The sequence below is a fragment of the Hylobates moloch genome, unplaced genomic scaffold, assembly GCF_009828535.3.
Source record: "Hylobates moloch isolate HMO894 unplaced genomic scaffold, HMol_V3 SCAFFOLD_2, whole genome shotgun sequence".
In the NCBI taxonomy this organism is placed as follows: Eukaryota; Metazoa; Chordata; class Mammalia; order Primates; family Hylobatidae; genus Hylobates; species Hylobates moloch.
This window is the reverse complement of record NW_026652277.1, coordinates 57615346-57639656: the sequence shown is the minus strand read 5'-3', so window position 1 is coordinate 57639656 and position 24311 is coordinate 57615346. Positions and strand designations below refer to the sequence as shown.

Genomic DNA, 24311 nt, shown 5'->3' with positions numbered 1-24311 from the left:
TTGCCTGGCACATGGATTACCTGCTTTATAGATTTTACCGAGCATGTTTCAAATCCAGAGACCCTGTCTTACCCTGGTAAATGTCAGGCTGCTTCCAGCCTGCCTGCCTGTGTTCAGGGCAGCAATTTAATTTTTATGTTATCATAAGCTAAACCTAATCAGGAGGCAAATGTTCTCTGACTAATTTAGCTCTGTTTTCCAGAGCAAGAGATAAATACCTTAGAGTGAGAGGCAATATAGAGTTGTGGGAGCCAGCACAAAGGAATCAGGGGCCTAGTATGAGTCCTGGCTCTGCTCCTTCTTCACTCAGTGACTTTGAGATAGTTTCCTCACTCCTGGATTTTAGGTTTCTCATCGGAAATGAAGCTGCATGAGCATAGTGGGGAACAGCAGGAGACCTAAGGACTGAGAAGTGAGCATTTGGAGGCAAGTTGCTTACTATATTTCATCAAGATACCCTTTCTAAGACACTGTATTAGTCTGCTCTCACAGGGCAAATAAAGACATATCCAAGACTGGGTATTTATAAAGAAAAAGAGATTTAATGTACTCACAGTTCCACATGGTTGGGGAGGCCTCACAATCATGGCAGAAGGCGAAGGAGCAAAGGCATGTCTTACATGATGGTAAGCAAGAGAGTGTGTACAGGAGAGCTGCCCTTTATTAAACCATGAGATCTTGTGAGATTTATTCACTATCATGAGAACAGCACAGGAAAGACCTCACCCTGTGATTCTATTACCTCTCACCTGGTCCCTCTCATGACACATGGGGATTATGGGAGTTAAAATTCAAGATGAGTTTTGAGTGGGGATACAGCCAAATCATATCAGATTTTTTTTCAGCTTTTGTTTTGTTCTTTTCTTTTGCTTTTACCACTTTAAAAATGAGATGTGTTTCACAATCAATGGCATATCCTATTTTATTAACAGCATTTTATGTCACTCTTAAGACTACATAAAATAACAATGTGTCTGATAGTTGACACTTTTTAGATTTGATGAAATACAGTCATGTTTATGTTTCTGAGCTGAGTTTGCTTATCTGAAAATAAAGCATGAGGGTGAGGCAAGTCCTCAGATCTCCTTCCTCTCTGAGATTCTGAGTCTTGCTTTGCTGAATTGCACACTCCATCACCTACTTGCACTAGTGGGGTTAATGAGGAGCTGGCTTAACCTTTTAATACCTTACCTCTGATCCCAATCTTTTCCCAGCCTAGTCTAGACTCTTCTTTCTAGAAGAAAGTTTTCAAGGTTTCTGAGAAGTTCAAGGTATTGGGACACATTCTTCCTGCAGCACTGATTAGCTGGATGGTGTCTGCTCCTACCAAGACCAGAGGACATCTTTCACAGCCACAAGCATAATAATTTTCTGTCACACATATTTTATTATTCATATGTAGCTCCTTGAAGTTACTGGTAGTTAGGGTGTGGCTGTAAGTCTGCAAAGATGAGCAAGAATATTGACAACATGCATGCCCTGTCTCTGAGCAGGGAAGGGGTAAAAACACTGAAATCCCTGAGAATGCTCAGTGGAGCAGTGCTGCCCACATCACCTTCCCATGAAACTACAGGGACAGAGGGAGCATGAGCTGAAAACAGGGCCACATGGCTCTGGGATTGCCTGAGCATCTGCAAGATTGTGGTCTACTGTTGGGGAGCCCTGATTTTTGCCCTAAACATTGGATTTGTTTTGTTTTTTACAATGCAAAAAGAAAATGCCTGTGATAATACTTACCTTTCACTCATATTCATTCACTTAGTTTTGAAACCTCTTTCTGTTTCTTTGAGAATCCCTTTATTTGGCACTGAGTTGTGTATTTGTATGCTTTGTAACAATAAAATAACTTCAGAAAGAAGCACAAATCTAAGTCAACACGTTTCTGAAATCTTTACCTTTTTGAACATCTGCAGATGGATCTGAATGTTCTCAAAATTGTATCTTTTAGTGCAGCTCTTCGGTAGTAGTATGTGAGTTTTGACATTCTGCTGTAAATAGCTTCTTGGAACCAAGAGTTATATTTGGGAGACTTGTTTCTTACTTAGCATACTTATGAAAATTCTTCTGGTAAATACACAAAGTAGTACTTTATGATTTCTTTTTCTGATCAGCAGAAAGTAACATAAGCTCAATCTGAGCCTAGTAACAGATAAGCTTCTACGTTATTTGGGTTATTTTATTTTAAATGTTAAGTCCTTGATGGTGTCATCTTGCTGATGCCTCAATGTGTCCAGGCAGTAAGGGGAAATGAAGACTTACACTGTGGGGACAGGAGACTTGAGGACATCTGCAAGCTGATACAGTGTAGTGGAGAAGGCAAGGCTTTGCTTTTGAGTAGATGACAGTAAAACATTGGCTCTGCCCCTTATCCACCATGTGGTGTTTAGATCTCTGAGCCTCATTGTCCTCACTTGCACATAATGAGTCAATCACACCTCACGGTGTTATTCTGAAGATTAAAAAAAATAACAAGAATGCACTTTCTACAACCCCATCACATGGGAGGTATTTACATTTACTCCTTTTTCCCATGTCCACACTGCCTTTAGGACCCTTCTTTAACATTTTTTTCGTTGGAATTTTGATTTTTGATTTTGATTTTCAGTCAATGAAGTATAAAATCTGAATATTTTCACAGTGGTACACATTATATGTAATGTAAACTTAACATAGAAAAATTAGTGAAACCTGTCATCTAAAGATACTGGACGGTATATATGATTATATAAAAAAATTTCCAACAAATATGAACAGACTTTTAAGGTGTTTAAAAGAATAAATGATCTCAGCATATAAAATGCTTTTATTTCCCCCATAAAGATCTCAGCAACTTGAAAACAAGAAACTCTCCCTCCCAACCCCCCGCCCCCCTCACCGCCTCCCCAGTTGTATATCACAGTCCAGGGATAGAGCTAGAGACATTCGTCTTCTGGAGGCCACTGGAGGGTCAGGTCTCCTCATCTGCATCTGAGTCCTGGAAGGCAGTACAAATTGAATACAAAGTCCTGTCCTGAGGAATCCTTCCCAGGACCCTCTTGCAGTGGCACAAGCCTAAAGATGGCTATAAAGTTAAATAGACCATTTTTTTTTAGGTAGGTAAAACCCGTACAATTCACACTCTGCAGATTCTGGCTGTCTCCTCTCTCTTGACACAAGTTCCTGCAGAGGAACTCAGGCCACCACCCTCAGATTTTAGGACACTGGGATCCTGTATTGGTCATGATTAGAGAATCAAATAATAAAATATGTTACGTGTATGTGTGTGTATGTGTGTGTGTGTCTGTGTGTGGGTGTAGAGAGAGAGAGAAAGAGAGAGAGAGAGATTTATTATAAAGAATTGGCTCGGATGATTACAGTGGCTGGGAAGTTGCACCGTCTTCTGTCTGCAAGCTGGAGACTAAAGAAAGCCAGTGATGTGATTTAGTTCAAATCTGAGGGCCTGAGAGCCAGGGTTGTTGACGGTGTGATTTAGTTTAAGGACCACAGAAGATGAGGTGAGGTCCCACATTATGCCATGAGGCAGAAAAAGAAGAGGCAAATCCCTCCTTCCTCTGTGTGTGCTCTGTTCAGGCTTGCCACGGATTGGATGATGCCCACACCCTTTGAGGAGGGCAAACTACTTTACTGAGTCCATGGATTCAAATGCTAGTTTTATCCGGAAACACCCTCACATAGCTTACCCAGAAATAATGTTTAATCTGGGCACCCTTTGTCCCAGTCAAGTTGACACAAAGAATTAACCATCATGCGTCCCCAGGTCTCCACTGTCATAGCAGTGACACCCCAGGAGGATGGGCCACTGGGAGTTGTTAAATAGCTTTCAAGAGAAGACTTGTTCAGTTTTTCAGACTCCTGTATCTATGTCAATATAATTCAGCTCATTCAAGCTCAGGAGGCACGGAGACATATAAGGGTTTTATTCCCAGCACTAGCCTGTCATAAGTTTTCTATTCTCTATTATGGTTTGTTACCATAGAAAGTGGAGGTGATTGCAGTCATAGTAGAGAAAGGTAAATATGTGAATGCACATGTTATTGTGACCTCCCAAAATTTGGCCTGAGGGGGTGACTTTCAGGGGCAGTGCTATGAACTGAATTGTGTTCCCTTAAAATTCAGATATTGAAGCCCTTAACCTTCAATGTGATGGTATTTGGAGATAGGGCTTTCAGAAGTAATTAGGTTTAGATGAGGTCATAAAGATGGGGCTCTTTTGATGGGAGTAGTCCCCTTCTAAGAAGAAACACCAGAGAGCCTGCTCGCTGTCTCTCTCCATCATGTGAGGACACAGTCAAAAGGTAGTCATTAGCAACCCAGGAAAGGGGATCTCCCCAAAACCTGACCATTTGAGACCCTGATCTCAGACTTCCAGCCTCCAGAAATGTGGGCAAAAAATTTTTTGTTGTTTAGGCCACATAGTCTGTGGCATTTTGTTATGGCAGCCAAAGCAAGTAATATGGGCAGCATCAGACACTGCATCAGACATTTGCACATTCCCCCTTTCACCTAACCTTTGAATGTCAGTGCAGTCTCTGCAAAGCTAGAACAGGTGGACTTTGGCATCCGGTTTTTGAAAGATTGCATCCCCTGTTAGATGTATTACACACTCTAATATATCACTCTTTACAAAGCAAAGCATCTTTAGCCTAGCTTTAGAGTTAAATGATCTCTAGTTAGTCATAACAAGACACTGCAGTTAATGAGAGTTTTGCTTTTCCCAATCATGTTAGAGTGTGGTATTATTTTTCTGTAAAACAAATCATGGGATGTAAAGCTCCACCTAGAAGTAGTTCAGTTATTTCAATCTCTTTAATTGACTTTGTGTGAGTTTTTGAGTAGTTGAAAGACATAACTATGGCAGTGAATACAAGGGAAGGCATATTCTTTACTAGGTTTTGGCATTTGCCAGAAATTTTACCAAAACATGCACACCAGAGAAGTTTATAAAATGCATGTATTTCATGAACATGAAGTCAAAGGTATATTTTATAAACATGTAGTCACGTTTGACTACATTTGTTATATTAATTATATTCATGGGGCTAGGAGAGACAAGTAAATTGGTAGTTCAAGAACTTCTGTATAATTATATAATCAACCTCACAATCACTTGAGTTTAATTTTTTAATCGAGTCTTGCATTATTATAGTTGCAATATATAGATATTGTAGAAAATTAGAACATTGAAGCAATAGGGAGGAGGGGGAAAGATGGCTGACTAGAACCAGCTGCTGTCAGTGGCTCTCATGGAGAAGAATGAAAATGGCAAGTAAATCCTGCACCTTCAGCACAGGTATTCAGGTTTTTCTCACTGGGACCAACTAGACAGTTGGTACAACACCCAGAGAATGAGAAAAAGCAAGGTGGAACCACAGCCCACCTGAAAGCCACATAGGTTAAGGGGAATTCCTACCCCCAGCCAAGGGAGGTGGTGAGTGATTGTGCTACTTCACCAGGGAAACCATGCTTTTTCTGTGGATCAGGAGATCCCCCTGTGAGCCCATGCCATCAGGGCCTTGGATTCCAAGCACAGAATCATGTAAACTCTTGGTGGCTGCTTGAGTTGTGGCCAGTGGCAGCAGGCTGGAGACTGCTAAGATGACCAGGTTCCCAGGGAGAGGGGTGACGACCATCACTGTGGCCCCAGTCTGCCATTCTCCCCTGCTGGTGCCAGGGAAGCTGGGCAGTTTGGACTGGGAGGAATTCCCACAGGGCAGTACAGCAGCTGTGGCAGATAATGGCCAGACTGCTTCTTTAGGTGGGACCTGAATCCATTCCTCCTCACAGAGTGGGGCCTCCCTGGGAATTTCAGCAATTCTAGCCAGGGGTTTACAGACAGAACTCTGAACTCTCTGGGATGGAGACCCTGAGAGGAGGGGTGGCCACAGTTTCCACAGTTTAGTGGACTTTGTCTTTCCTGCCTGCTTGCTCTGAAGAGGCTGGACAGTCCACATGAGGAGGACTTCCCCCAGTGCAGGGCACCTGCTCTGCCAAGGGGCAGCCAGAGTACATTATTAAGTGGGTCACTGATCTGGTGCCTCCTGACTGGGTGAGACATGCCAACAGGGGTTGCCAGTCACCTTATACAGGAGCGTTCCTGCTGGCATCAGATGGCTGCCTTTCTGTGACAGGGTTCCAAGAGGAAGGAGCAACCAGCCATGTTTGCTGTTCTGCAGCCTCCACTGGTGACACCTCCAGGTGCGGAAGGGACCCAGGAGAATAGGGTTTGGAGTGGACCCCCAGAAAACCACAGCAGCCCTACAGAAGAGGGGCCAAACTGTTAAAAGAAAATCAAACAAATATAAAGCAACAACAACAATATTGACAAGAAGACCCCACAAAAACCCTATCCAAAGGTCATCAGCCTCAAAGATCGAAGGTAGATAAACCCACAAAAATGGGAAAAAATGAATGCAAGAATGCCGAAAACTCAAAAACCCTCAGTGCCTCTTCTCCTCCAAATTATTGCAATACCACTCCAGTAAGGGAACAGAACTGGGCTGAGGCTGACACGGATGAATTGACAGAAGTAGGCTTCAGAAGGTGGGTAATAACAAACTTTACTGAGCTACCAGAGCATGTTCTAACCCAATGCAAACAAGCTAAGAATAATGATAAAACATTACAGGAGCTATTAACCAGAATAACCAGTTTAGAGAGGAACATAAATGACATGATGCAGCTGAAAAACACTACATGAAAACTTCACAATGCAACCACAAGTATCAATAGCCAAATAGACCAAGCGTAAGAAAGAATCTCAGAGCTTAAAGACTATCTTCTGAAATAAGACAGGCAGACAAGATTAGAGAAAAAAGAATGAAAAGGAATGAACAAAACTTCTGATAACTATGGGATTATGTAAAAAGGCTGAACCTACAACTAATGGGGATATATGAAAGAGAAAAGGAGAATGGACCCAAGTTGGAAAACATTCATCAGGATATCATTCAGAAGAACTTCCCTAACCTAGCAAGACAGGCCAACATTCAAATCCTGGAAATTCAGAGAACCCCAGTAAAATACTCTATGAGAAAAATCAACTCCAAGACACATAATCATCAGATTCTTCAAAGTTAAAATGAAGGAAAAAGTGTTGGGGCAGCCAGAGAGAAAGGCCAGGTCACCTACAAAGGGAAACCCATCAGACTAACAGCAAACATCTCAGCAGAAACCCTACAAGCAAAAAGAGATTGGGGGCCAACATCAACATTCTTAAAGGACAGAATTTCCAACCCAGAATTTTATATCAGGCCAAACTAAGCTTCATACGTGAAGGAGAAATAAAATCCTCTTCAGACAAACAAATGTTGAGGGAATTAGTCACCTCCAGGCTTGCCTTGCAAGAGCTCCTGAAGGAAGCACTAAATATGGAAAGGAAAAACCATTACCAGCCAATATAAAAACACACTGAAGTATGCAGACCAATGACAATATGAAGCAACTACATTAACAAGTCTGCAAAATAACTGGCTAGAATCATGATGACAGGATCAAATTCACACATAACATTATTATCCTTAAATGTAAATGGGCTAAATGCCCCATATTAAAAGGCACAGAATGGCAAGCTGGATAAAGAGTCAAGACCCATCAGTGTGCTGTATTCAAGAGACCCATCTCATGTGCAAAGACCCACATAGGCTCAAAATAAAGGGATGTATGAAAATTTACCAAGCACATGGAAGCTGAAAAAATCAAGGGCTACAAGCATAGTTTCAGATAAAATGGACTTTAAACCAACAAAGATAAAAAAATACAAAGAAGGTCATAATGGTCAAGGGTTCAATTCAACATGAAGAGCTAACTATCCTAAATATATATGCACCCAATACAGGAGCACCCAGATTTATAAAACAAGTGCTTAGAGACTTACAGAGAGAATTATACTCCCACACATAATAGTGGGAGAGTTTAACACCCTACTGTCATTATGAGACAGATCAAGACAGAAAATTAACAAAGATATTCAGGACTTGAACTCAGCTCTGGATCAAATGGAGCTAATAGATATCTACGAAACTTTCCACCCGAAAAATAATGGGATATACATTCTTCTCAGAATTGCCTGACACTTTACTCTAAAATTGATCACATCATTGATAGTAAAACACTTCTCAGTAAATGCAAAAGAACTGACATCATAACAGTCTCTCAGACCACAGCACAATCAAATTAGAACTCAAGATTAAGAAACTCACTCAAAACCACACAATTTCATCAAAATTGAACAACCTGCTCCTGAATGACTCCTAGGTAAATAATAAAATTAAGGCAGAAATCAAGAAGTTCTTTGAAGCTAAGGAGAATGAAGAGACAATGTACCAGAATCTTTGGGATGCAGCTAAAGCAGTGTTAGGAGGGAAATTTATAGCACTAAATGCTCACATTGAAAATCTAGAAACATCTCAAATAGACACCCTAACATCACAATGAAAAGAACTAGAGAACCAAGAGCAAACAATCCCCAAAACTAACAGAAATAAGAAACAACCAAGATCAGAGAGGAACAGAAGGAGATAGAGACACACACAAAAAAAAAACCTTCAAAAAATCAATGAATCCAGGAGCTGTTCTTTTTTTTTTTTTTTTTTTTTGAGACGGAGTCTCCAGGAGCTGTTCTTTTTAAAAAAATATTAAAATAGATAAATAGACCACTAGCTAGACTAATAAAGAAGAACAAGAGAAGAATCAAATAAACACAATAAAAAATGATAAAGGGGATATCACCACTGACCCCACAGAAATACAACCATCAGAGAATACTATAAACACCTCTATGCAAACAAACTAGAAAATCTAGAAGAAAAGGATAAATTCCTGGACACATACACCCTCCCCAGACTGAGCCAGAAAGAAGTTGAATTCCTGAATAGACCAATAAGCAGCTGTGAAATTGAGGCAGAAATAAATAGCCTACCAATCAAAAAAAGCCCATGATCAGACAGATTCATGGCTAAATTCTACCAGAGGTACAAAGAAGAGCTAATACCATTTCTACTGAAACTATACCAAAAAATTGAAAAGGAGGGACTTCTCCCTAACTTATTTTATGAGGCCAGCATCATCTTGATACCAAAACCAGGCAGAGACACAACAACAACACAAAGGAAAACTTCAGGCCAATATCCCTGATGAACATCAATGCAAAAATCCTCAATAAAATACTGGCAAACCAAATCCATCTGCACATCAAAAAGCTTATCTGCTATCATCAAGTCAGCTTCATCCCCAGGATCCAAGGCTGGTTCAACATATGCAAATCGATAAACGTTAAGTCATCACATAAACAGAACTAAAGACAAAAACCACATGATTATCTCAATAGATGGAGAAAAAGCCTTTGATAAAATTCAACATCCCTTCATGTTAAAAACTCTCAGTAAACTAGCTATTGTAAGAACATACCTCAAAATAATAAGAGCCATTTATGACAAACCCACAACCAATATCATACTAAATGGGTAAAAGCTGGAAGCATTCCCCTTGAAAACTGGCACAAGACAAAATGCCCTCTCTTACCACTTCTATTCAACATAGTGTTGGATTTTCTGGCCAGGGCAATCAGGCAAGAGAAAGAAATAAAGTGTTTCAAGTTTGCAGAGGACATGATCCTATATCTAGAAAACCTCATCATCTCTGCCCCAAAGCTTAGTAAGCTGATAAGCAACTTCAGCAAAGTCTCAGGGTACAAAATCAGTTTGCAAAAATCACAAGCATTCCTATACATCAACGACACACAAGCAGAGAGCCAAATCATGAACAAACTTCTATTCACAATTGCTACAAAGAGAATAAAATACCTTGGAATACAGTTAATAAGGGAAGTAAAGGACCTCTTCAAGCAGAACTACAAACCATTTCTCAAAGAAATTAGAGAGGACACAAACAAATGGAAAAACATTATATGCTCCTGGATAGGAAGATTCAGTGTCATGAAAATGACCATACTGCCCAAAGTAATTTATAGATTCAATGCTATTCCCATTAAACTACCATTGACATTTTTCACAGAATTATAAAAAACTATTTTAAAATTCATATGGAATCAAAAAATAGCCCATATAGCCAAGACAATCCTAAGCAAAAAGAACAAAGCTGGAGGTATCACACTACCTGACTTCAAACTGGTACAAGGCAAAAGTAACCAAAATGGCTAGTACCAAAACAGTACTGGTACAAAAGCAGACACATAGACCAATGGAACAAAATAGAGAACTCAGAAATAAGACCACACATCTACAACCATCTGGTCTTCAACAAACCTGACAAAAACAAGCAATGGAGGAAAAGATTCCCTATTTAATAAATGGTGCTGGGAAAACTAGCTAGCCATATGCAGAAAATTGAAACTTCCTTATATCTTATATAAAAATTAACTCAAGATGGATTAGATTTCAATGTAAAACCCAAAACTATAAACACCCTAGAAGAAAGTCTAGGCAATACCATTCAGAACATAGGCACAGGAAAAGATTTCATTATGAAAATGTCAAAAGCAATTGCAACAAAAGCAAAAATTGAAAAATGGGATATAATTAAACTAAAGAGCTTCTGCACAGCAAAAGAAACTATCATCAGAATGAACAGACAACTTACAAGATGGGAGAAAATTTTTGCAATCTATCCATCTGACAAAGGTCTAATATCCAGAATCTACAAGGAACTTAAACAAATTTACAAGAAGAAAACAAACAACCTCACTAAAAAGTGGGCAAAGGACATGAGCAGATACTTTAAGACATTTATGTGGCCAAGAAACATATGTGGCCAAGAAACATATGAAAAAAAAGCTCAACATCACTGATCATTAGAGAAATGCAAATCAAAACCACAATGAGATATAATCTCACGCCATTCAGAATGGCACTTATTAAAAGGTCAAGAAACAACAGATGCTGGTGAGACTGGGAAGAAATAGGAATGCTTTTACACTGTTGGTGGGAATGTAAATTAGTTCAACCATTATGGAAGACAATGTAGCTATTCCTCAAACACCTAGAACCAGGGCCAGGCGTGGTGGCTCATGCCTGTAATCCCAGCACTTTGGGAGACCGAGGCGAGTGGATCATGAGGTCAGGAGTTAAAGACCAGCCTGGCCAAGCTGGTGAAACCCCGTCTTTACTAAAACTACAAAAATTAGCCGGGCGCAATGGAAAGCGCTGTAATCCCAGCTACTCAGGAGGCTGAGGCAGGAGAATGGCTTGAACCTGGGCAGCAGAGGTTGCAGTGAGCTGAAATCGCGCCACTGCACAATAGTCTGAGTGATAAAGCGAGACTCAATCTCCAAAAAAAAAAAAAAAAAGACCTAGAACCAGAGATATCATTTGACCCAGCAATTCCATCACTGGGTATACATTCAAAGGCATATAAATCATTCTGTTATAAGATACCTGCACTCATATGTTCATTGAAGCACTATTCACAATAGCAAAGGCATGGCATTAACCCAAATGCCTGTCAATGATAGACTAGATAATGAAAATACGGTACATATACATGATAGAATACTATGCACCCATAAAAAGGAATGAGATCATGTCCTTTGCTGGGACATAGATGGAGCTGGAAGCCATTATTTTCTGCAAACTAATGCAGGAACAGAAAACCAAACACTGCATATTCTGACTTATAACTGAGAGCTGAACAGTGTGAACACATAGACACAGGGAGGGGAACAACACACACTGGGGCCTGTCAGGGTCGGGGGTGAAAGAGGAGGGAGAGCATCAGGAAAAATAGCTAATACATGCTGGGCTTAATACCTAGGGGATGGCTTGGTAGGTGCAGCAAATCACCATGGCACATGTTTACTTATGTAACAAACCTGTACATCCTGCACATGTACCCCAGAACTTAAATAAAATTAAAATTAAGAAAATAAAAGTAATAAACACATTCACATAACTTTTTTAAAAAAGAAAATTCAAGCAACAAACGTTTTTTAGTAGCAACTTCCTCTTCTCACCATCCAAAGATCACCACTGTTCTCGAGTATATCTTTAAAATGAAGTCAGTGAATCCTAAGATTAGGGTTTGAAACTGTGCCACCATTGTTGAATGTGAATGTACTCCAGAGGCAGTGCTCTTTATTTCCAGGGTAACTTTCAGAAACAGTTCCCTCTGGGAACATATTCAGAGAAGTTCTTTAAAAGAAAACATTCTAAAGCAATCTCCCTAGTGATATGCTTGAATTAAGTTGTCACTATTCCATGACACGTACAGTTTAGTCCTAATTCTTTTTATACACAAAGTCATTATCACTCCTTCAGTCAATCAGCTCACTATTCAGAGGACAGCTCTCTGGCCCCATGAAGTATGCTTCCTACTTTCATGCATCTTTTCCTACTCTTTTGTTAACACTGCAACAGGAAAAAAAAAGTTGAATCTCTACTGCCTTACCTAACCACTGACATCATTTAAAAAATTGTTCCAGGGACCAGATATTGTCTTGTATCTATAGTGACAACTCAGAGTCTTATACTAAGTTAGAGGGAAAATTAGAGGAACTGATTACAACTCATGACCAGGACAGGTCTTATAAGAAGACTCTAGAGCATTCATCTGACCCACCCCTCATGTACTATGAGAGTCATTGTATCTCAGTAGGTAGTAGATTGTTGTGGCTTTGGTCACTGAATATGGTCTGGGAATAGGTTTTTCAGAAAACTAAAATATCTATCCTTTTCTGGAGAGAACGTCTGAAATCTTAACTCATAACTATTTTGAGGGGGAGACCTTTTAAATGTATGCTTTTCTGACTCGGGAGACAAAACAGACTGTGCATCATTCTTGCATCTGTGGATGACTCAAGGTCATTGTCACCGAACTTCAGTGACGGAGTGATGTCATAGGATGCTGGTACAGTGGATAGCACTACCAGCTATGAGACTTCAGTAGGAGTTTCTCCTCCTATCTGGAAAGCTGGCTATTCTGGTCACCATGACTGGACCTGATTTATATCATCCCTGTCAATTCTTCACTCTACTGTAGCTTCTGCAGCCCATGGCTCTATTCCTTCAACATCCCCTCCTGCTCCCGTGTACTTTATTCCATTACTTTTCCTCTCTTCTTAGATTTGGCCCTGGAGAGTTTACCTTCTTAACCAGAATGAGTGCTTGGACAGTTTTGGGCACTCAATTATTATTGTAGTTCCTTCTGGCTTCCCTTTCCACCCCACCCCTTCACCTTCCAGTTTAGCAATCCTTCAAAACTTCTTGTTGTCTTTATTCTTTGTATCATTGATGATGTCTTCTTGGCTGTTTTTAAAGGTTTATTTTTAGAGATGGGGGTCTTGCTATGTTGCCAGGCTGGACTTGAACTCCTGGGCTCAAGTGATCGATTGCTTGAAATATTTCAGGAGTTTAAGTCTAGCCTGGCAACATAGCAAGACCCCATCTGTAAAAATTGCCTCAGCCCTCCAAGTAGCTGGAACTACAGGTGTGTGCCACCACATTTGGCTTTCTTGGCTGTTTTTTGTCATCTTTTTCCTCAGAGGGTGTCTGGACCATTGAGAGTTAACCAGTTAGTGTGACTTATTATCTCCTGTCCTGTGAGGAGAAACCATTCTAAGGTCACCTGGAATCAGTAAAGGAAACTGCATGCTCCTCTGAATTCCACACCAACCACACTCTAGTTGAAAATAGTGGTCTAAAAATTGAAAACTGTTCTATTATACACCAAACCTGTACTTCACTAAATGGTAACTTAATGACCTGAAGCAGGGTTTAACAACCTTTTCCATGCCTTGACCCACATAGAAAATGATAATATTTGCACAGTGCTCTGGAATAAACAGATGAAGGTGACCATCTGCCCTGAAGGTGGAGGAGTTCAATGTCTACACACATACCTGTAACCTATTCTTGGCACCATGTCAGGAAGCCTGACATAAGGAGTTGTCCTGTTTCCAAAGACACAGAATTTACTTAAAGGGGTGAGAATAAGTAGTCGCTGTGCACTATATGTTTTCCAAAAGTTTCTTTATCATTTTTGAATGTTATTTGGAGTACCAGGAGGGTTTCCTTAGGCTTAGAGAGTAACAAAATAAAAAAGCATTAAGTGTAAGAATAGCTAATGTTTTTTGAAAGGTCATTAACATAGCGTAGACTGTTTTAAGTGTTTTACAGGGATATCAGGGAAGATGCCAGCCTCCTAAGAGCTGAGGTCAAATCCAGCCTTCAGCCTATTTTTGTTCAACCTGTGAGTTAAACGTTTTTTTTATTTTTAAAAGGTTGTTAAAGAAAAAACACACTAAGAAGAATATGCAGTAGAGACTATGTGTGGTCCCAAAGCTTAAAATATTTACCTTCTGGCCCTTTAGAGGAAAAGTTTGCCAACCCTCGTTACAGAGGATGGCAGGGAGTGACAAAGCTCCAAAAAAGATCCAAAGGACATGAGTAAGCAATCAGGAAGGCTGGCTTTCCACAGCCCCATAGATTCCAAAAGTAGACAATGAGATTCAATGGATCTGAGCAAGACCATTTTTATTTACAGCACAGAAAGCAGCAGGAGCATCACATGATACTGCCAGTTCCTCTGCCATTACATCCCACATAACACAAAGGGCCCAGGTGGCAGCTATGCAGGCAGTTGTGCTGCAGCTGAGGAATCTAGGACCAAGCCCTCCATACCTTTTACAGCAAGTAATGAACAAGCCAGAATCCTTCCCCTGAGGAGTTAGTAGTCATATGGTTGTCTGTCTGTGTCACCATGACCTACTTAATTGGCTATGTGATTAGCTACAGAAATGGCTCAGCATCATAGGACAGCTAGGCCTTGCATTTTGGCATACTCAGCAAGGATGGGTGCAGATGCTGGGGCCCATGGAAGACTGCCTTTCCCAACAGTGGGTGGTCCGTTTCATCCTTATCACAATCCTGAGAAGAAGGTACTACTATTATCCCATTTCACAAGGGAAAAAATTGAGGTTCAGTGAAAGGAAAGTAACAAAGCAACTTGCTTAAGGTCATAAGCAACTTGCCCAAGGTCAAAAGTAACTTGCCCAACATTGCAAAGCTAGTAGACAGCGAGCAGTGATTTAACCCTACTCTATCTGAATGCAGGCCCCAAACAACATACAACTGCCTCATTCCATTTGGCAGGAAATTGAGAACCACAAGGGACAGACTTAAATTATGTATCTGAGGCCAGGCGCGGTGGCTCACGCTTGTAATCCCAGCACTTTGGGAGGCCGAGGCGGGCGGATCACGAGGTCAGGAGATCGAGACCACGGTGAAACCCCGTCTCTACTAAAAATACAAAAATTAGCCGGGCGTGGTGGCGGGCGCCTGTAGTCCCAGCTACTCAGAGAGGCTGAGGCAGGAGAATGGCGTGAACCCGGGAGGCGGAGCTTGCAGTGAGCCGAGATTGCGCCACTGCACTCCAGCCTGGGTGACAGAGCGAGACTCCGTCTCAAAAAAAAAAAAAAAAAATTATGTATCTGAGAGAATAATTCATTGGAGTTTTGTGTTTGTTTTTGTTTTGTTTTGTTTTTGAGATGGAGTCTCACTCTGTCACCCAGGCTGGAGTGCAATGGCATGGTCTCGGCTCACTGCAACCTCCACCTCCCAGGTTCAAGTGATTCTCCAGCCTCAGCCTCTTGAGTAGCTGGGACTACAGGTGTGTGCCACCATGCCTGGCTAATTTTTACATTTTTAGTAGAGATGGGGTTTCACTATGTTGGCCAGACTGGTCTCAAACTCCTGACCTCGTGATCCACCTGCCTTGGCCTCCCAAAGTGCTGGGATTACAAGCATGAGCCACTGCACCCGGCCTTAGAATAATTCATTGTTTTGTTTTCCTCTTTTAATGATAATGCTGAGAGATGGCATTTTGACAATGCATAGAGTCTTTGGCACATAATAATTTTAAGATTTATATATGTTCAGATACTAGCTAAAGCTTGCCAAAATCTTTCCTGATTAAAAAAAAAAATGGATTTGGCTAGATTTTACCTTTGCCAGTTGTTTTAAGAAGTTTCCTTTGCAGTATGAAAGGCAAAACACAGATTTAATTATCTTTCTCTAGCTAATGTTTGAACTGCCTAATTATACTCAAAGTGCTAATTACAGATATTACAAATTGCAACTCACAATAAGATATTTCTTCATGACTTAACCAGTCCCATCAATTAAATGAAGTCCCAGACATCTTCCTCCATACCCTTTGTGTTACTCTCTCTACATTTCCACAAACCAGTAACTGATTTGTATGAATAGTATAGAAACAGGTGCAGAGAGGCATTGTGCATATGTGTCTATGTGTCAAAAACTAACACAAACAGCAGAGGAGGTTGCTGAAAACAGGAATGAGAGCACATACACATGAAGCTTAATGGCAGTGCTAGGTCCAACACAAGGGGGTGGAAATGAAGGGGGCGGGGCTGTTGCAGGGGACTTTGGGGTTGCGGGTAACTGAAACCTCTGAAATTGTTTAAGCAAAGGAAAAAAATTTCAATGGAAAAAAATGACCTTCCTGGTAATATCCAGGGCAGAAATTTCAGACAAGTTTTAGACAAGATCAGGAAACCTCTTGCTAAGGAAGCCCACCAGCTCTCTGTGATCACGTGGTCCCTCACACCTGCTCTACTACTCCAGGGTAGTAGAATGTCAGTCAAAAGCTGGGCTCTAGAGTCAGACAGCTAGATTCACACCCCTGCTGTGCACTTCCATTAATCTCTCTTTGTGTCAGTTCCTTTGACTGTAAGCACTTGAGTTTGAGTTCTATGAAAATTAATTGAGATAGGACCTAACACATACTAAATGTTCAATATTATTAGTGCTTTTCTTTCGTATTTGCTTTATCCTTTTCCATCATCAAATTGGCTTCGCCTTCTTTTTATGCATGTGATAAGATGTCTTCCCAATTTAATCATTAATTCTAACGGACTACCTAGTGCTTCAGTCACAAATACAATTTCCTAGAGGAAAGAATCTGATCTGGCACTGGTAAGGTTCTATTCCTGGTCCAATCAGCTGTGGTTGGAGGACAGGATCACAGGGTTCAGCTGCGACCACAGAGACCCATTTCTTTGTTAACTGGGGGCATGAGAAGAGACAGAGAACTTCCATAGTACTTTTGAATTCAATATAGATATTAATAGTTATTGATATTGAATGTTCTACTGTTTATAAATGGTAGAACATCTTAATATATAAGGAAAGATGCGTGTAAATCAAAACCTATTCTAAATGGTATCTAAGAAGATCATGAAGTAAAATTATTTGTAAAAACTTCTTTTAAATTTGAAATAACATACTGAATATTTATTTTGTATATTAAAAATTAAAATATTCAAGGTTTTTGTTAAGACAGGTTATGTCAACATCAAGAGATGAAATTTTGAAGTTTTAAAGTTTGCCATGCAATTTGCTTGATTTCCTTTTAAAGAAACTAAACTCAACAGATCCTGTGTTGTTTGTTGTATTTTCTTATGGTTGATCAAGAAGGACAGAATTCTGTTCTTTTTTTGAAAGAGATAAAAATCAGATGTAAAGAAACAAGTTGGCACCTACTTCCTCTGGGGATACTACATGATCTTTGTTCTCATTTCAGTTACTCGAGACACAAGCAGATAGATCATCAGTGTCCTTCTGATTCTTGATTGTGTTATTTCATTTATTCAGAAAAATTAATTTATGTTCAATTTCACATTTGCTGTGTGTCATATGAGGCCCTGGGCTAGTAGGCTTGTGAGTGAGTTCAGAAGGAATGAAATGGGCTCTTTTCCCTTGGGGACTGCATTATGGGAGAGATGGCCGTGTATGCAGGGTATACATTTACACAGCTATAGTAGGCATGGCTGTATATACAATGGGCACCTTTATGCAACTGTTGGAGAGATGGCTGTGTGTATAGTGGACACATTTACACAACTGTAGGAGAGGCGGCCACGTACACAGTGGATAATTTACACAACTGTGGGAGATGGCCATGTGCACAGTATACATATTTACCCAGTGGTGGAAGAGATGGTTGTGTATACAGTAGACCTTTTCACAACTATAGGAGAAACGGTTGTTTATACAATGGACACATTTACACAACTCTAAGAGAGATGGCCATGTATAGAGCAGACACATTTACATAATGGTGGGAGAGATGGGAGGTATGCAGTATACATATTTATGCTACTGTGTAAATATGGGAGAGATGATGATGAGTGGGAGAGATAAGAGAGACATGGAACGATGACCATAATTCAGTAAACTCTGTAGCATGGAACTTTCCATATCATTGGTGCTCAGTTCTTGTTGAATGAATAAACTAACTGGTGCATCAGGCAGGATGATAAAAGTGTTATTGGACAAGAACAAAATGTTATAAAAGTGTAAAAGAGAATCGTTCACTCATTAAATAAACACTTGTATGCCTACTATGTATCAGGGGCTGTTTTAAGCATAATTGTATGGCTATTACTTCTGGTTAGAAACTTTTAGAAAATGACATAAAGGAGTTGGCATGCTAGAGTTGGTATGCTAGACCTTAAAGTTCCAATTCATAGATTTAAACAGGCAAAATGGGCCTGAGAGAATTCTAAGATCAAAGTTACGTTTGGCTGGAGATGGCAGATGTAAGGTGAGGCACAATGATGAAGATTACAAAGGTAGTATAAGCCAAAACCACTGAGGAAAGGGCATTTGATGCTGAAGGGGTAGTTTGGACTTCGTTTTGTGCACAGTAAAGAGTTGTTGAAACTTTAGAAGTCCTATAAGCAGTTTGTCTTTGAGGGCGTCCAAAGATAGAGAGGAAAAAACCAAAGTATGTTTTAATACAACACAGCACCTCCAGTCACCAAAATGTGCGGGGATTTCTCCCCATTAGCAACCAACCCTCCAGCAGAAACCAGCTGGGTCTCCTCTAATTCAATTTAATTCTTATACTATCTACCTGAAGATAGTGTCAGATCCCACAGCTTAAGGGCTCAGCCCCACAAGACTGCCCCTACTTCAGACAGCAATCCCAGGAACTAAGTTGTTATTTATACTTCTGACCTACTGGTTATAAATCAAGATTCCCATACCCTCTCCTTGCATTCAACTAATTTGCTAGAGCTGCCCACAGAATCCAGGAAAACACTTACATTTACCAGCTTATGTTCAAGGATATTACAAAGGATACAGATGAACAGCCAAATAAAGAGATGAATAGGGCAAGGTGTGTAGGAAGGGATGTGGAGCTTCCCTGCCTTCTCTGGCAGCCACCCACCAGGGACCTCCCTGTGTTCAGCTATCAGGAAGGTCCTCAAGCCTGTTCCTTTTGAGTTTTTATGGATACTTCATTAGGTAGGCATAATTGATTAAATCATCGGCCACTGATGATCAACTCCACCTCCAGCCTTTCTACCCTCTGTAGAAGTTTTAGGGTAGGGCTGAAAATCCCAACCCTCTAATCCTGCCTTGGTCTTTTGGTAACCAGCCCCCATCCTGAGTGCTATCTAGAGTTGCCAGCCACCAGTCATCTCGTGAGCATATAAAAGACACTATTATCACTGTAGAGATTCAAAGTGTTTTCGGAGATGTATGTCAGAAAATGGGATAAAGACCAAGTATATATATATCACAATATCACAGAGGAATTCACCTAGCAATGCTGTGTGGATTGCATTGGTGTCCTCATCAGGAATGAGGCCTTGCAGCAAGGGAGTGATCATGGAAATGTAGAAAAAATATGAATATGAGAAACACTGGAAGGTTAGAAACTGTAACATACAAGAGACATTTCCATGTAAAACTTATGGAACTAGAGGACATATCAAGTAATAGTAAGAGACCAAGGCATCATAGATGATTCCTGAGCTTCACAGTTACCTGTTTAGGAGATTAAAGGCGCCATTAATGAAAATAAGGATCACAGGGGAAGGATCAGATTGGCAGGGAAGATGCATTTTGGATATACTAGGCTTGAAATGAGAGCAGAGTATGCACATGGAAATGTGTAGTACATCCATTGCACAGGGTTATTAATTCAAGCAAGCAAGGCCTAGGACCAGCTGCAGTAGGTCCTTGAAGGACTGACTTTCACCTATTTGATAGTAATCTCATGGATATCTTCATCTACAATATCAGTGTTTCCAGCTGGAAGGAGGAAAAGTTTTGCAGCTGCAATGTAAATAGGGATTAGTGAGCTCCTCCAAAATACTGTTGGCTTCAGCACAACACAGAGCTGGCCAGAGATGAAACTTAGATATGCAGGCACAGTACCAGAAACAGCAAATGGACTTCAGGCTCTGTCTGTGATCCAAGAGACAAGAACTTAGGACCATCCAGGGAAAGTCTTGGAAAGTCATAGTTGCTACTGGCTGAGTTGGGAAGACACCAAAAATCCCAGCAGAGAGTGGGATGTGAGGATCAGAAAATAGGGAGTTGGCCAAAATAATGGGTGTCAACCAAGCATAGTAAATTAGGATAATCAGACTAATTTTGCCAGATGGCAAAATTTTTCACTTGAGTTCACCTTTAAAACACTGTATTTGGCGCATAAATGCCAGTTGGAGGCCCTCCAGTGTTATAAAGTTGCCAGTCAGTATTTGACAAAGATAATAGCTGAAGCCATCAGATTGGATGACATTTCAAAGGTGTACTATCGTATTTATGGAATGGTAAGAGGAGCTAGATGTGAAGAAGACAGAGATAAGAGAAAGACCAAAAGGATGCAGTATTTTTGAAGCAAAGGAAAGAGACTTCACAGCCAACTTTTCCAAGAGACCAAGTAAAGAGTAATATATATTTTCAACATGTGCATAGCACTGTATTACGTGTAAAAGAAGTCAGATAACGTGGGTTCTGCCCTGCAGAAGCACTTTTTCTTGAGCATAAAGGATATATAAAAAGTTTGGGGGGTAGATTGTGTCACAGGTTATTAAAGCAAATGGGAAATATTTCCACCTCTGAACATGATGGAGTAATGGAAACCAGATTCAACTTTCTACCTTAAACAACTAAACAAAAAATAAATCACAAAATATATGAATCAATGGTTTTCCAATATTGGTCAATAGGCAGTAATTTCTAACAAGAAAAACAAAGGGAGCCCTACAATTGCCTCAGCTTGATACCTAGACAGAGTTTCCAGGCTAGTGTTGAGGGAAAAGGAACCTAGGCAGAGCCAGGCAAACTTCGTGAGTTGAGAGGCACAGTTGAGGATGTTAAGGTAGGCTAAAGCTCCTAGGATTACTGAGGCAGAGTACCAGAGATGCAGAGAGAGAGAGAACTCCAGAACCTGAAGAGGATTCTTTTCAAGTCCAAAGCTGAGTACTGATTAGCGCATGCTTATGTAGAAACATCACCAGAAAGAAATTAACAGAACAATTCCTCACAGTAATTCAAGACTGGAAATAATTCACGTTTTCAGCAGCCAGAGGAAAGAACCCTTGTGATACATGGGGCATTAGGTTGAGTGCTCAAAAGGGTATTGCATAAGTAGAGGGGCCAAATTAATGAAAGCTGCTGTGGTCCCCACATAACAGAACTTAACTGCAAGCTGAGAGAATCAAAATGTTTCTAAGTAACTTACGCATGTCCCAGAACAAAGTTCAAGTACAGTAAAAGTAATGCAAAAACAAAAAAACACAATCCCAGGAACTAAGTTGCTATTTATACTTCTGACTCACTGGCTATAAATCAAGATTCCCATACCCCCTCCTTGTGTTCAATTAATTTGCTAGAGCTGCCCACAGAATCCACGAAAACACTTACATTTACCAGCTTATGTTCAAGGATATTACAAAGGATACAGATGAACAGCCAAATAAAGAGATGAATAGGGCAAGGTGTGTAGGAAGGGATGTGGAGCTTCCATGCCCTCTCTGGCAGCCACCCTCCAGGGACTTCCCTGTGTTCAGCTATCAGGAAGGTCCTCAAACCTGTTCCTTTTGAGTTTTTACAGATACTTCATTAGGTAGGCATAACACCCAGCAGCATCGTCACAATGTCTCTCACCTAATAAAAAATGAGTAAATTTGAAGGCAAAGTAGTAGAACTTTTTCAAAATAAAACAAAAAATAAACAAAAAACAGAGCAGCAATGAGTTGTTGGACAACTTCAAGAGGCTTAGTACACATGTCCTCAAAGAAAGGGGCAGTGCAGAAAAAATATTTGAAGACCTAATGGCTTACATTTTTTCAAATTTGATGAAAACTATAAGTTTAGAAATCCAAGAAACTCAACAAATTCAAATAAAAGAAACATGAAGAAAACTGCATCAAGGCACATCTTAATGAAATTTTTTAAGGCCAATGGGGCAGGGGAAATCTTTACATCAGCCAGAGGGGAAATAAAACCACAATTAGTATAGAGCAACAAAGATAAAAATAACAGCAGAGTTCTCAATGGAAACAGTGCAAGTGAGAAGAAAGTGAAGAAGCCGCTTTAAAGTACTGAAAGAAAACAAACATTCAATTTAGAATTCTATACCCAGCAAGAATATATTTTTAAAGACAAAGTCAAAGTCTCTTTCAGACATACACAATCTGAAAGAATGCAGTTATCAGATAAGCAATGCAAGAAATTCTTCAGGTAGAAGGAAAGTGATGCCAGATGAAAATCTGGATTTATTTTTATTTTTATTTGTTTTTTCTTTTTGGAGACAGAGTCTCACTTTGTTGCCCAGGCTGGAGTGCATGCAGTGGCACGATCTCGGCTCACTGCACCCTCCACCTCCCAGGTTCAAGTGATTCTCCTGCCTCAGCCTCCCCAGTAGCTGGGACTACAGGTACGCGCCACCACAATCGGCTAAGTTTTTGTATTTTTAGTAGAGACGGGGTTTCATCTTGTTGGCCAGGCTGGTTTCGAACTCCTGACCTCAAGTGATCTGCCTGCCTCGGCCTCCCAAAGTGCTGGGATTACAGGCGTGAGCCACCACGCCTGGCCCAAAAATCTGAATCTAAACAAAGGAATGAAGTGCTCCAGAAAGTATCTTTTTAAAATAAAAATAATAATAGTGTGTTATGAGCATTATAACATATATACAAACAAAACAAAGTAGCAGACAGCTTCTAAATAGCTTCTAATTATCCCCACCTCCTGATGTAATCCCCTTCGCTTGTATGTAAGATAGACTAGAGACTTATTTCTAATGAATAGAATATGCCAAGAGTGTTAAGATGTCTGTTCTGAGATTAGGTTATAAAAGACTGTGACTTTCATTTTGCTTAAACTCTTTCCCTGTTTCTTCCTGCTTGCTTGCTTGGATGAAGCAATCTACCATTTTGTGTACTGCCCTATACGGAAGCCCATGTGGCAAAGAACTGAGGGTAGCCTCTGGCCAGTAGCCATGAAGAAACTGAGGTCTTCCATTCAAAGGTCACCAGGGCCTGAATTCTACCAACCTCCTTATGAATGAGCTTAGTAGCAGTTTCTTCCCCAGTCGAGCCTAAAGATGACTGAAGCCCTGGCTACACCTTGTTTGCAGCTTTGTGCGAGACCCCAAGAGAGGATCCAACTGAACTGCTCCCACTTCAAATTCCTGACCCACAAAACCTGTGAAACAATAAATTTTGTTTTAAGCTACTAAGATTTGGGATAATTTGTTATGCAGCCATGTATAACTGATACACCAGAAGTGAAATGAAAGTATATATGAGGATCAAAATAAAATATTTTCCCTTATTTTTTACATGTCTTTAAAAGATAATTGAGTGCTTCAGGTAAAAAGAATAACAATGGATTATGATTTTATAACAAATGAAGAAGTGAAATATATGACCATTTTTAATTTTTGATGACAGAAAGCAGATAACTGGTTGAGACAGGGCTAGGCATGAAGAGTGGATTTGCAAAGGTGTATGAGAAAACCTTTGTAGGTTATGAGTCTGTTCATTATTGATTGTGGTGATGTTTTCATAGATAGGTACATATGTCAAATCTCATTCATTTTATAGACTTTAAATAGGTACTTTATTATACATCAATTATACCTCAAAAAATATAAATAAAAGTCTAAGGAACAGACAATAGAAGTTTACAAAAGAGAAAGGTTGATGTAGGTGTAATTATTACAAAAGACTCCACAGAGGACCCAGCAATAGAATCAGGCTCTAATAAAATGGCAGAAGAAATGTAAGGAAAAAATTAAAGTGGAGAACAGTAGACTACCAAGGCCAACAAGTAGGAATTCGTGTGACGTGTAGAGGGAAAGAACATTGAGCAAAACGTGCCTTTTGAAGAAAACCAGCTTGCAAGGGTAATTTTTTCCTGAAAACTCCCGAGAGGCAAATTCCTAAAAATCAAAAACATAATTACTATTAGTTTCAAGAGATGTTGATGCATCCTGAGCCCCCAAATTAAGCCACTCATACCAAAACAACACCAAAT

At 40.1% G+C, this 24311-nt stretch overlaps 1 protein-coding gene across 3 annotated transcripts in view; it reads left to right on the top strand.

Moving 5' to 3' along the window:
- PARM1 (prostate androgen-regulated mucin-like protein 1) overlaps nucleotides 1-24311 on the top strand; it is a 173814-nt gene that overhangs the window by 87846 nt on the left and 61657 nt on the right. The gene's annotated exons all lie outside the window — the stretch shown is intronic.